This window comes from Oryctolagus cuniculus, chromosome 6 (assembly GCF_051225735.1).
Source record: "Oryctolagus cuniculus isolate XC-2025 breed Fujian yellow rabbit chromosome 6, ASM5122573v1, whole genome shotgun sequence".
NCBI lineage: Eukaryota > Metazoa > Chordata > Mammalia > Lagomorpha > Leporidae > Oryctolagus > Oryctolagus cuniculus.
This window is the reverse complement of record NC_142872.1, coordinates 61,438,226-61,451,918: the sequence shown is the minus strand read 5'-3', so window position 1 is coordinate 61,451,918 and position 13,693 is coordinate 61,438,226. Positions and strand designations below refer to the sequence as shown.

The 13,693-nt window shown below is 51.3% G+C and overlaps 1 protein-coding gene across 1 annotated transcript in view; it reads left to right on the top strand.

The window, feature by feature from the left end:
• BOD1 (biorientation of chromosomes in cell division 1) overlaps positions 1 to 13,693 on the top strand; it is a 58,139-nt gene that overhangs the window by 24,980 nt on the left and 19,466 nt on the right. The window lies entirely within an intron of this gene.

Genomic DNA, 13,693 nt, shown 5'->3' with positions numbered 1-13,693 from the left:
ATGGTTTATTAGATAAGACCCCAAAATGCATAGGCAACAAAAGCAGAAATAGACAAATGGAATTATATCAAATTAAGAAGCTTTGCATAGCAAAAGAAAGAGTTAATGAAGTGAAGAGACAATTAACAGAATGGGAGAAAATACTTGCAAATTATTCTGACAAAGGATTAATATCTAGAATAAAAGGGTTTTTTAGATTTTATTTATTTGAGGATCAGAGTTATAGACAGAGAAGGAGAGACAGAGACAAAGATCTTCCATCTGCTGGTTCATTCCTCAGATGGCTGCAATAGCTGGAACTGAGGTGATCTGAAGCCAAGAGGCCAGGAGCTTCTTTCAGTCTTCCACTCAGGTTCAGGGTCCCAAGCACTTGGGCCACCTTCTACTGCTTTCCCAGGCCATAGCAGAGAGCTGGATTGGAAAAGGAGCGGCCAGGATATAAACCAGCACCCATAGGGGATGCTGGTGCCATAGGCAGAGGCTTAGCCCACTATACCACAGGCGCCGATCCCAAGAATAAGAAATTTTTAAAAATCCATCAACAAACAATCCAGTTAAGAAATGATCAAGGTGGCCGGCGCCATGGCTCACTAGGCTAATCCTCCGCCTTGCGGCGCCGGCACCCCAGGTTCTAGTCCCGGTCAGGGCGCCGGATTCTGTCCCGGTTGCCCCTCTTCCAGGCCAGCTCTCTGCTGTGGCCAGGGAGTGCAGTGGAGGATGGCCCAAGTACTTGGGCCCTGTACCCCATGGGAGATCAGGATAAGCACCTAGCTCCTGCCATTGGATCAGCACGGTGCACTGGCCTCAGCGTGCAGGCCATGGCGGCCATTGGAGGGTGAACCAACGGTAAAGGAAGACCTTTCTCTCTGTCTCTCACTGTCCACTCTGCCTGTCCAAAAAAAAAAAAAAAAAAAAAAAAAAAAAAGATCAAGGATATTTCTCAAAAGAAATATAAATGGCCAACATTTACATTTTAAAAATGGTATCTCTAGCCATTAAGAAAATGCAAAGGACAACCATTGAGGTATCATCTCACTGCAGTTAGAATAGCTATTATCAAACACACACACACACACACAAAATGCTGACAAGGATGTGAAGAAAAAGGAACCCTTCCACTGTTGATGGGAATACAAGTTAGTATTATAAAGAGCAGTATGGAGGGTACTCAAAATAAAAATGGGGCAGGTGTTGTGGTGCAGCAGGTTGAGCTGCCGCTTGGGACAAATCCCATATTGTTCAAGTTTGACTCCTCCACTTCCAATCCAGTTTCCTGCTAATGCAGCCTGAAAGGCAGCAGGTAATGATTCAAGTGCTTGTGCACCTGCCACCCACGTGGGAGACCCAGAGATTCCAGACTCTGAAGAAGTGGATGGAATTTATCTATTATCTATCTATCTATCTATCTACTCCTTCCTTCCCTTTTTTCAAGTAGATATAAATAAATAAAGAAACATTTAAAAGAAAAAAACTAAAACTATTTCCTTCCAGCGATGCCACTTCTGGGTATGCTTCCCGAGGAAATGCAATTGGCATATGAAAGAGATACTTTCACTCCCACATTCACTGCAGCACTAATAGCCAAGATCTGGGATTAACCAAGGTGGTGGATGAATGGAAAAAGAAAATATGTTATAAATGCACGATGGAATATTAGTCATCCCAAAGCCTAGTTGTTTCCATGGCTTTCAAAGGTGTGATAAGATGCACATAGCATAAATCTTACCATCTTAGCCATCTTAACTGTCTTTGGTTTAGTGGCAACAAGTACATTTATATTCTTACACAGTCACCACCACCAGCCATCTCCAGGACTTCTGATTCCCCCCAAACTAAAACTTTGTACTCATTAAGCAATAACTCACCATCCCCTCCCCCTTTCCTGCCCCCTGGCCACCACCCCTCTCCCTGCTGGCTCTGTGAGTTTCACTACTCTGGGGACCTCAAATGCATTCACATATTTTTCATTACTACAATGAAATACCTGAGGTAGGTTCATTTGTAAAGAAAATGCAGACTCTTATTAGACATAATAACTTGCCAAAAACTCTTCTTTTCCCTGGATAGGATTTTAATTTACGGGAAAGTTGTACGATTGGTACAAATAACTCCTTTTCCTGAGCCATTTGAGAACAGCTGACAGAATGCCACAAAGGTGCTCTCCGAGTCAGCCTTCACAGGAGCAGGGGGAAAGGAGCAGGAACACACGAGCACCATCTGTCCTCAGATCTGAGGTCAGCATAGCCAGGTGTCTCACAAAGGGATCCAGCTTAGGAGTGCACGATGCATTCACTGGTCACACCTCTTTTGTCGCCTTAATATGGAATCGTTCCTTGGAGGACTTTTTTTTTTAAATATTTATTTATTTGAAAGTCAGAGCTACACGGAGAGAGAAGGAGAGGCAGAGAGGGAGGTCTTCCATCTGCTGGTTTACTCTCCAATTGGCTGCAACAGGTGGAGCTGCACGGATCCAAAGCCAGGAGCCAGGAGCTTCATCCAGGTCTCCCATCAGGTGCAGGGGCCCAAGGACTTGGACCATCTTCTACTGCTTTCCCAGGCCACAGCAGAGAGCTGGATAGGAAGTGAGCAACTGGGTCTCGAACTGGCACCTGTAGGGGATGGCTACATTGCCATCATACGCCACAGCGCCAGCCCCCCTTGGAGAACACTTTAAGACTATAAGCTTCATCTTTTCTAGAATGCTTTTCAGGATGGGCTTGTCAGAGAAAGGCCTGGTCTGGGGTGGTGACAATGAAGAGAAGAAATGGCCAAAGCCATGAACCCAAACGATGGGACAGCCCTCTGCCACATGGAGCCGGTGACTCCACTCATTTCAAACTTGGCCTCAAGAAAACAGCATGGCCACCTCCCAGGTCGGGTGGTAGAGATGAACGTGAACAGGCATTGGAGCCAGGATAGCCTGGTGTTTTCCGTGTGTCCACACTGCCTCATGGTCTTCATGCTGCCCCCTTCTCTTCCCACTCCCTCCGTGGCTTGGTGACCGTCACCCTACCTGCCTCTGTAAGCCCTGCTGCTTCTTGGTGCACCCATTTAGACCATCTTGAACATACTCTCCAAATTTGGTGGAAGTCTGTGCAGCCATTTTCCTGAGCTGTGGAAACTAACAGAAATTTATTTATATGGCATAAGTTATTAATAAGCTCAGATTTTTTATTGGTTTCCATTCCAAGCCCAGATCTCTCCATAAACGCTTGGGCTGGGGGATGAAAACACAGGGCACATTATGAGATGCACTCCCCATAAAAGGAGCATTGTAAGATGTCATGCCACTTTTCCTCATTAAGTCTGTGCTGGGAACAGCTTGTGGTTTGCTGTGGTACAATGGGGCCTGTTTGATCTGGAGACCCAAGGTCACTTCTCTCCCGCCTCCCTGCGAGTCCCCGGGGATGGTGTTTGCCCAGCGGACACTGGTGAAGTGCTCCTTTATTATCAGTGGAGCCTCTAGCCCTGAACCTTGACTCCGGGGACACGGGCCAGACCACACAGGGTGCTGGGTTTGCCCAAACTCGTTCTCGGGTGACCCGGCCTTGAACCAAAGTCAGCTTGAAGACGCGCCAGCTCTGCTCGTTTCTCCTGTGCCCCAGCGCCACGTCTTGGAGTTTACCATTCTAGTGAGAGACAGGGGGCAGAAGAGACTGAGAAAGGTGGACACCTAGATTGCGAGGTGGCCACAGGCCCCATAGCACCCTGAGTCTGAGAGTGCACCAGGGGGCGGCCATGACCATGGACGGACACCACAGGTCCCCAGGAGGGTCTTTCTCAGTCTCATGGGACGGCCAGAGAAATGGGATGGCCAAGGACACTGCAGCAGTGGGCGTGGACTATGGAACCAGACCCACCCGCCCCCCAGGGCTCATTCCCCGAGCAAGGGAGCATCTCCTTGGTGGGTTCATCCCTAGAGGGGGTCACACGGAGGCAGAGGTGCCGGCAGGGGGGACAGAATGAGCCTTTCCCGAACAGGCTGAGGGCGAAAGGAAAGCAGGAAACAGGAGATGCATGGCGGCCAGCAGTTGTCATGAGGATGGTTTACTAGGGGCTCTCGCGGGAGAGCTGACCGTGGATTCGTGGCCCACCCACGTGGGAGGAGTGGCACCACCTCCCCTAAATCCTCCCTCTTCTGCCCTACAGCTTTCCCTCTTCCACGGACTCTGAGGGCAGCACGGTGCTCCTCTCACAGCCGGGCTCTGAGCGAATGCAAGAGGGGATGTGACAGAGATGGGATGGGATGGGACCAGGTAGGACAGGGACTGGGCGGGACAGAACAGGGATAGCAAGGGATGGCATAGAACAAGAGAGAGCAGAGTAGAATAGGTGCAGGAGAGAAACCAGCAGGTACCAGGAACCTCAGAGACACCAGCATCATTCAGCTCGCATCTTCCCGTCACTTGCCCAATGAGCTGGTGCGTGTGGAGCCCCGACACGCACGGGGCACGTAGCAGCTGCTCACTCATTCGTGTTATTGGTACTCAACGGAGCTGCAGGAGTGCTAGGAGCCAGGAGCCGTGCCTGACCGCTCAGCTCACCCGCATAGCTCCCCAGAAGTCGGAACAGCCCCATTTTACAGAGAGAAACTGAAGCCCAGGGCTGTGGCGTAGCCAGGCCCAAGCGGCCCAGCCAGCCTGCGGGTTAGCAGAACCACAGTGAGAGCTTGTCCGCTGCAGGATGTCACAGGAGGCCGGCTCAGGCGGGGACTGCAGCATCCTCCCGGGAACTAGAGCAGCGCCCAAAAGACGCAGGGAAAAGAGGGGAGAGGTGGAAAACGCAGGGCGCGGATGCACCGGGGCATGGGAGGAAGAAGAAACAGAAGAGCTAAGGGAAAAGGAGGCCAAAGCCAGGCCTTGCTGCTGGAGAGGAGAGGCGCTTCCGTGAGTCAGAAGGCGCCAGTAGAGCTTAGATCCTAGGTGGACCCCTCAGTAGCCAGGTAATTCTGCACAAGTCCTTTTTGGCTCTCTGGGCCTCCATTCCCTCCTCTGTACAATGGACTCACAGGGCTACTATGGGAATCAGAGGTGTCAGCCAGGCACACAGCTCAGAGCCATCAATCAATAGTGGCAGCTTTCCTTAGCCACGGAGAGATGGCTGAGCCCAGGTCAGAGGTGGCGCCGGGCCATCCAGCTCTCTTAGACACACGGAAGGAGGGCACTCTGTGGTCATGTCAGCAGAGGGGCCCTACAAGGCCCTGCCTGTACGCTAGGGCAGGCACCAGGCACCTTCCCATCAGAAGAGAGCCGCTGGGCTTGAGAACCAGGCTCATTCGCCCACCAGCTCAAGGGCCTGGGTAATGCGTCCCAGCTCGATAATTCCCTACCAGAGACAAGACATCGGGCCTCTTGGAACCTCGGTCTCTTAACGTGCAGAATGGGTTGCTTTGACTGTTATAAAGAATCCTTCATCAGAACCTCACAGTATTGATTTTAGCCAGGGAGGCAAACCATCCAACGTGAAGATGAATCAACTTTTGACCTGAGAGAGATCAGACCTCAAAAATCCCAGCTCCCAACAAAAAGGCAGCTGAGCAGGAGCCCTGCTCCACCTCTCTGTGTGTGAAGCTGAGATAGTGCCTGGGGTACCCTTAGCCTGGTAGGGAGGAGCCCACGGTGATGGTCATTGTTCCAGAGACCTCCAGTCCGTTCCTCTCCCAGCCCAGAGCAGACCCCGGCCTGACCTTGTTTGCATCTCACCACGCGCCCGTCCCCAGGTTTGCAGCCGAGCGGGGCCTGAAAGCCGGCTTTGTAGGGCCCCCACCAGCCCTAACCTCAGCATTGGTCTCATCAGGGCCACCTCATAAACAGGACAGTGTAAGTAAACAGCCACTCCCCGGTGGCCCTGGAGGCTGCCGGCCTCGCTGGGGGTCATCGGAGGGTGGCAGCCTGGTTTGGAGAAAATAATAATGGGGTCCAGAGGAAGGGCAGACCCCGAAGAGCAGCAGGCTGCGTGCTGAGGTCGGGGCCCGCACCCTGCGTCCCAGCGTCTGTCCAGCCCAGCCCTAACACCTAGATCCTTCCAGCTCGCCTGCAGCCTCCCCAGAGCAAACACGTGCCTCCCGGTACTCCCCAGCTTGCCTCATCCCCCGCCAACCCAGGGGAGGTGGCCCCAGCAGTGCTGACAGTGAGACCCCAGGCTCCTAACCTGCACCGTCGCTTTTCACACTCACGTTCCAATGGGAGGGGCCACTGTGTGGTTCTGTCATCACAGACAGAGAAGCTGAATCTCAAGCAGGTGGAGTGAGTCCCCATCATGGAGCCAGTAAGAGACAGGGCTGGAACTGGAAACCGAGTCTGGCTCCCGCCCTCAGCGCCCACTCCTGCTCCGTGTCTACTCTAGAGCCAACCCTCGGAGCCCCCCAGAGTCTCCTGTATCTTTCTTTGGCCAACACCAAGCACAGCCAGCACCTCCATGAAGTGCAGTCATCCCTCAGTATCCATGAAGTGGCTCCAGTGCCCACTGCAAATGCTAGAATGCACCCATGCTCAAGCCCCTTCTACACAATAGTGTAGTGTTTGCAGAGAACCTAAGCATATAAGCATCTCCTCCTGTATACTTTTACCTTTGCATCACCTCTGGATGACTTATGGTGCCTAATACAGTGTAAATGCTACATAGAGAGTTGTTACACTGTTTAGGAATGATGACAAGAAAAAAAGTCTGTCCATGCTCAGTATGGACTTAATTATATTTTGGGTATATTCAATCCGTGGTTCCGATACAGGGGTGGATGATAAAGCGTGTTCACTGAGTGACTGCACATGAATGTGGAAGTGCAAGTTCAAGTAGCCACGTTTCCTCCGAAGGACACGGGTGTGGATTGAGCACACATCCATAGCCTGTACGCTGCTTTGCAGCCACTAATTTATTTCACCCTCAAAACACCCGGAGGTCAGTGTTTGTTTATTCCCATTTCACAGTGGGAAGAAACGACGGGAGAGGTGAAGTCACATGCCCAAAAGTCACACTGTGCTTAGGAGCAGGGCTGGATGGGGGCCCGGGGCCAGGATGCTGACCCCCCTCCCCTGGCCCTTTGCTAGGCTGAGGACCACAGAACGGGGTCTGGGAAGGGGAGGCCCCAGATGCCAGCATCCTGTGTGCATGAGCACCACGCTGGGGATCACTGTTGAGTTTGGGCAATGAATGCACACACAAATGGTTGCTTCTTAGGCTTCTGGAGGTTCCGGGAGAATGATGTAGGTGCAGAAGCACAGGGCTGGAGTCACTCTGCCTTGATTCTGCGTGCCTGAATGGCCGACTCCCCTCTGCTGTCCCTCGGTGCTAGCATCTGGGATGTGGGAGTGTCATTCCGCCTACCTCACAGGGTTGACAGGAGGACCCAGTGAGTGAATGAGGAGCTGTAACATTCTTCGGACATTTCCTGGCACAAAATAAGTGCCCAATGGGTGTTTGTTGAACTTTAAAGGTATATCCATAGAAGAATTTTTTAAAAGATTTATTTATTTATTTGAAAGGCGGAGTTACAGAAACAGAGAGAGAGAGAGAGAGAGTGCTTTCATCTGTTGGTTCACTCCCCAAATGGCTGCAATGAGCAGCCTGGCCAGGCCAAAACCAGGAGCCAGGAGCTTCTTCCAGGTCTCCCATGCAGATACAGGGACCCAGGGACTTGGGCCATCTTCCACTGCTTTCCCAGGCCTTAGCAGAGCTGGATCGGAAGTAGAGCAGCCGGGACTCAGAAACCCCATATGGGATGCCAGTGTCATCACAGGCAGTGGCTTAAGCCACTACGCCACAGTGCTGACCCCTACAGAAGGATTAACTCAACTCTGTCACTGTCTCAATTTGTTTTTGGAACAAGTCACAGTGGCATGTGCCTGTAAAATTGTGCACTGATCCAAGCTCGTGTCTGACCAAACTGATTGACACATCACCTCCGTGTTGCTTGTGAATTTGGATAGATTTGCAGGACCCTTCATCCATACTTTGTTTTTCCAGTGAGGTGGACATCAGGGCTCCCTCGTGCACGTTTGGAAGGGTCCCACGGTGCCACTAAGTCTTGGCACTTGAGTCACTGTTTGGCTTTTGTCGGGGGACACCAAGGAACCAGCCCAAACTGGCAGTTGCCCAGAGAGAGGATTCATTGGAACACATCAGGAAGACAGCTGGAAGGCGTGGGGGTCTGGAAAAGCAACTGCCTGCCCAGACACAGCCCAGGGGGGCTTTCATGGCACGGGTCAAGGGTGAGCGTGCAGGATGCAGACAAGTGAGAAGGCGGACAACCGAGGCCTGGTGCACCTCCTTCTGTCTGCTCACGTTGTACATTCAAAACTGGCAGCCATCTCCTCCACCAGGCAGAGGATTGGGGACTACAGTGAGGACAGCACAGCTCAGGTCGGGACCATCCAACTCAAACTGGCTTCTTGCAGCTTTAAGCTTGCCTTGTTTGTGGTGGGGGAGGGCGAGGTGAGGGGGCTGGCCCTCTGAATATAAAGGCACCAGATGAGCTTTCCTGGAGAGTTCTCTGAAAAACAAGATCAAGACAGTGTGCACTCACAGAGGGCCTTTGGCACAGGGGTCAGGGTGCCACTTGGGACCTGTATGTTGGAGGGCCTGGGGTCAAGTCCCCTGATCCCGACTCTGCACGCCCCGGGGAGCAGAGGGTGATGACCCGAGAACTTGAACCAGTGGCTAGCAGATCTCTCCATGACCCCATCTTTATCTGTTGCCCTGTCTTGCAAATAATTGAATAAGTAAATGTTCTTGTTGGCTTGTCAAAGACCTCTGATGACTCCAGTTCCCTCTGCATCTGGTGTGGCAGAAACAGGACTCGGTTAGGCCCTGGGGACTGGGGAAAACTCAAAAGCAAGGGAGCAAACGTTATCACCATAGAGTTTGAGGGGGGAGAGAGGACTCCAGTGATGGGCTGGGGAAAAACCAGAAAGCAGACAAGATTCATACTCTAGCTACTGGCACAGATCATAGCCCAATTCCACAGGAGAATGCAGCTGCATGGTTGTGAAGCTCCTTGGTAATACACGTTTGTTAGCTTTCAGGAGCGCAGTAAGATGTAACATAGCCACAGTTCATGAGAGCAGAGCCAGCACGCCGACACATCCCCTGAATATAGGACAAGGCTCTAGTGGTTCTAACACACACACACAAATGTGCCAAAGAGAGGGGGAGAGAGATTGAGAAAATATCTTCCATCTGCTGATGGCAGCAAGGTCTGGGCTGGGCCAGACGGAAGCCAGGAGCCTGGAACTCCAACCTCGTCTCCCACTTGGGTGGCAGGGTCCCAAGCACTTGGGCCATCTTCTGCTGCTTTCCCAAGTGCATTAGCAGGGAGCTGGATCGGAAGCAGCTGGGACTCAAACTGGTGCTCTGACATGGATGCCAGTGTTGCAAGCCATGGCTTAACCCACCACACCACAACTCTGGCCCCTCCAAATACTTTTAACAACCTGAAAATCCAAGGCAGACCTATTGATTAACATCTACTTGTGTTAAGTTCCCATGTTTAAATTTGTAGAAAAACATATTTTGTAAAAAACATATCAATAATCTGAGGTGTACATTTTTAAAATATTTTAAACAATTTATTTATTTGAAAGTCACATATACACACACAGAGAGATGGAGAGAGAGGATATTTCATCCCCTGGTTCACTCCACAAGTGGTTGCAATGACCAGTGCTGAGTCAAGCCAAAGCCAGGGGCCAGGAGCTTCATCTGGGTCTCCCACACGGGTGGCGGGGCCCAAGCACTTGGGCCATCTTCCACTGCCTTCCTAGCTGCATTAGCTGGGAGCTGGATCAGAAACAGACCGGCTAGCACTCAAATCTGCACTCCAGTATGGTGTGCTGGTGTCATAAGTGGTGGCTTAACCAGCTGCACCACCATGTCAGCCCCTGAAATGTTTTAACTTTTTATGAGCCGGTGCTGTGGCGCAGTGGGTTAAAGCCCGGGCCTGCAGTGCCAGCATCCCATATGGGCGCCGGTTCGAGTTCTGTCTGGCTGCTCCACTTCCAAGCCAGCTCCCTGCTAATGTGCCTGGGAAAGCAGTGGAAGATGGCCCAAGTGCTTGGGTCCCTGCACCTATGTGGGAGACCCAGAAGAAGCTCCTGGCTACAGATCAGCTCAGCTCCAGCCGTTGAGGCCATCTGGGGAGTGAACCACTGGATGGAAGACCACTCTCTCTGTCTCTCCCTGCCTCTATCTGTAACTGTACCTCCCAAATAAATAAATCTTTAAAAAACTTTTTAAAAAAGTTGTAGAAGTACGGAACTCTTTGGGTTTTTTAAAGAATCAAACACTGGAGCTCTGTCAGAGAGGAAATGCATGTTTTTTTTGTTTTTAAGATTTATTTATTTATTTATTTATTTGAAAAGCAGAGTTACAGAGAGGCAGATGGAGGGAGGGAGGGAGGCAGGAAGGGAGGGTGGGGGAGAGAGAGAGAGAGAGAGCGAGAGAGAGAGAGAAAAAAGGTCTTCCATCTGCTGGTTCACTCCAGAGCCAGGAGCCTGGAGCTTCTCCCAGGTCTCCCACATGGGTGCAGGGGCCATCTTCTACTGCTTTCCCAGGCCATAGCAGAGAGCTGAGTCAGTAGTGGAGCAGCCAGGACTTGAACCGGCACCCATATGGAATGCCAGCACTGCAGGTGGCAGCTTTACCCACTATGCCACAGCGCCAGCCCCGAAAATGCATGTTTTACAATCCATTCTTTATTTTACACAATCCACTATTTTTCACACATTTTGCAATGATGATACTTCAAAAAGTTTATGGTAAATGAAATATAAATAAGTTTCCTTCAGTTTTTTAAAAAAAAAACTGAAATTCGTGCATGTGAGGAGTCTTCAAAAAGCTTTTGGAAAATGCATGCTGTGAAAAAATATGCATGAATTTCAAAATGTTTTGTGTCAAAATAAAGTTGCCTTTTAAATCCCATTTTCTACAAAGTTTTTGAAGCACCCTTTGTCCATCATTGCATATCATCTCCACCTGCAATCAGGAAATAGATGGGCAGGGGATTTAGAGTGAGCTGTCCCAAGGCCAGATGGGAAATAAAGGAGAGTTCTGGTTCCCAGTCCAGCTTTGACTGCCAAGGCCACGCTTGCCTTCTCTCCACTCTGCTGCTCTCTGTGAAAGGTGGGAAACCTGCCGCTGGCATCAGGGAGAGTCGCCATGTGCAAGCTGAGGCCACACACCTGCCAGGAAGGCAATGGCTGTCAGTGCACCTCTCCGCTCGGGATTCAGCAGTGCAGGGCCCTCGCCCAGCTGTCAAAGAGTGTCTCCGGGCTGGCTTGAAGGCACATGTGCACAGGGCACAGGACTCCTGCGGGAGACTCGCCACTCAGGCCTGTGCACCCGCAGAGAGCTCCAGGCCAGGGCGGCCCAGAGCACGGTGGCTCCTGCAGCCCGAGTGCTGCCCTGTGGGCGGGCACTGAGGAGGGGTGGTGACGGGACTCCAGCCAGGGGAGCCTCAGTGTCCCCCTCTGGACACAAACCTGAACTCCCAGGTGGTACCAGCTCTGTGGGCAGGGCCCACATGACTGTGTCCATGCTCCCACTGAACCTGAAACGTTCACAGCAGGTGATCTCCATAATCAAAGGCAGGGACACTTCAGCGTCCAGAAAGTCGCCTCGAGCCAGACACGCTTCGGCAACGGCGGCGTTTTATCCGATGGCTGACTCGCTATAAAAATAACTTCTGCATTTCTTAGTCAGATCTTGCTCTTTCCAGACTTCCTTGGCCTTTCCTTAAAAAGAGACCTACCTACAATGGTTCCCCCCCACCCCCCTTTCAGCACAGAGCGGAGAGAGTCTTGGTGGCGGTGCCGCGAGCTGGGACACACTCACATGCCCCAGGGCCCCCATGTCCCGTGGCCGCGGTGCTGCTGGGAATTCCACAGGGAACAGGATCCCAAGGACTTCCGTTCGGGAGGTCTGGGACACACTGCAGCAAGGCCACTCACCCAGAGAGAGGCAGCAGGACGAGAGATGCTGTCGGGACAGCTGTTTTGCTGTGGATTTGAAATGGTATGGCTTCTTTCTTGGAACAGCCTACTCAGAGCAGAAGAATGAAGGCCTTTCCACCATTTTGGGGGGAGACTCTTAAGTATAGTCTTGCAAGGTTCTGGGCCATGCCGATCGGGATTCCTGATGGAGGTGCAACACGGAAGTCGGGGTGCCACCCCTCCTTCAGTACGCTTGTGAAGAAGGGAGAAAGCGAGGCGCAGCAGGTGCTCGGGGTGAGTGCTACTGGAGTCAGCTCTTTCCTCTTCTCTTCCGGATTGCCACCACCCCATCTTTTTCCCCGAAGGGTAGAAGAGCAATTCCAAGGCTGGACACATTTCTTCCCCAACCCACCCAGTCCTCCCTGGGTTGATAACAGATTTTAGATGAGGGATTCAAATCTCCTATGCAGAAGAAGTCCAGTCACTTACATAGGTTTTCCAAGTTCAAGGAAGTGGAATGTCACCCACCACTCATTCAAATCTAGTCTGGGCATAGTGACCTTGCCCCCAAAGGGTGCATATGGAAAGGGGAGAAGGAAAGAATTAAGTTCACATGGTAGGAACCCACACTACCTCAGTCGAGTGTTCAAAGTCACTATCATAATAAGAGGTCAGGGCCGGTGCTGTGGCGTAGCAGGTAAAGCCACTGCCTGTGGTGCCGGCATTCCATATGGACACCGGTTCGAGTCCCGGCAGCTCCTCTTCCACTCCAGCTCCCTGCTGTGGCCTGGGAAAGCAGTGGAAGATGGCCCAAATCCTTGGACCCCTGCACACATGTGGGAGACCCAGAAGAAGCTCCTTGCTCCTGGAATTGGATCAGCCCAGCTCTGGCCTTTGCAGCCATCTGGGGAGTGAACCAGCAGATGAAAGATTTCTCTCTCTCTCTCTCTCTCTCCCTCCATAATTCTGCCTTTCAAATAAATAAAATAAGTTTTTAAAAAAGCATAGTGAGGGGCCTTGCTGATTACATGCATTTGACATGGTGTGATTTATGGTGCTGAACCGCTGGGTCTTCCACCCCCAAGCCTATAACCTCTGTCTAATTGTGGGAAAAGAAGGCAGACAGATTCCAACTGAGGAGCAGTCTACAAAATACCTGGCCAGCACTCCAAAACTGAGTCATCAAAACAAGAGAAGTCTGACAAACTGTCACAGCCAACAGCAGCCCAAGGAGACATGACAGCTAAATGGGACGCGGAACCCTGGACGGGATCCCGGAACAGAAGAAAGACATTAGGTAAAAACTAAGGAAATCTGGATTCACTTTAGTCGGTAGCGATGTATCAACACTGGTCCGTTCATGGCGAGAAGTATGAGAAGTTCATAAAGGGGGAAACCCGTGTAGCGGTATGGAAACTCTTCCTATTGTTTTGCAGTTTTTCTGTAAATCTGAGACTGTTTGAAAATGAAAGGTTTATTTTTATTTTTTTTAATTTTTTTTAAATTTTTTTGACAGGCAGAGTGGACAGTGAGAGAGAGAGACAGAGAGAAAGGTCTTCCTTTGCCGTTGGTTCACCCTCCAATGGCCACCGAGGCTAGCGCGCTGCAGCCGGCACACCGCGCCAATCCGATGGCAGGAGCCAGGTACTTATCCTGGTCGGTTCCGCGTCATCGCTGGCTTGTTTGTAACCCGCCATGACATCTTAGCTGGCCTTAAACTCTTTTTCTAAGGAGATTTATTCATCTGTGTATCTTGCTGTCTCCCTTCG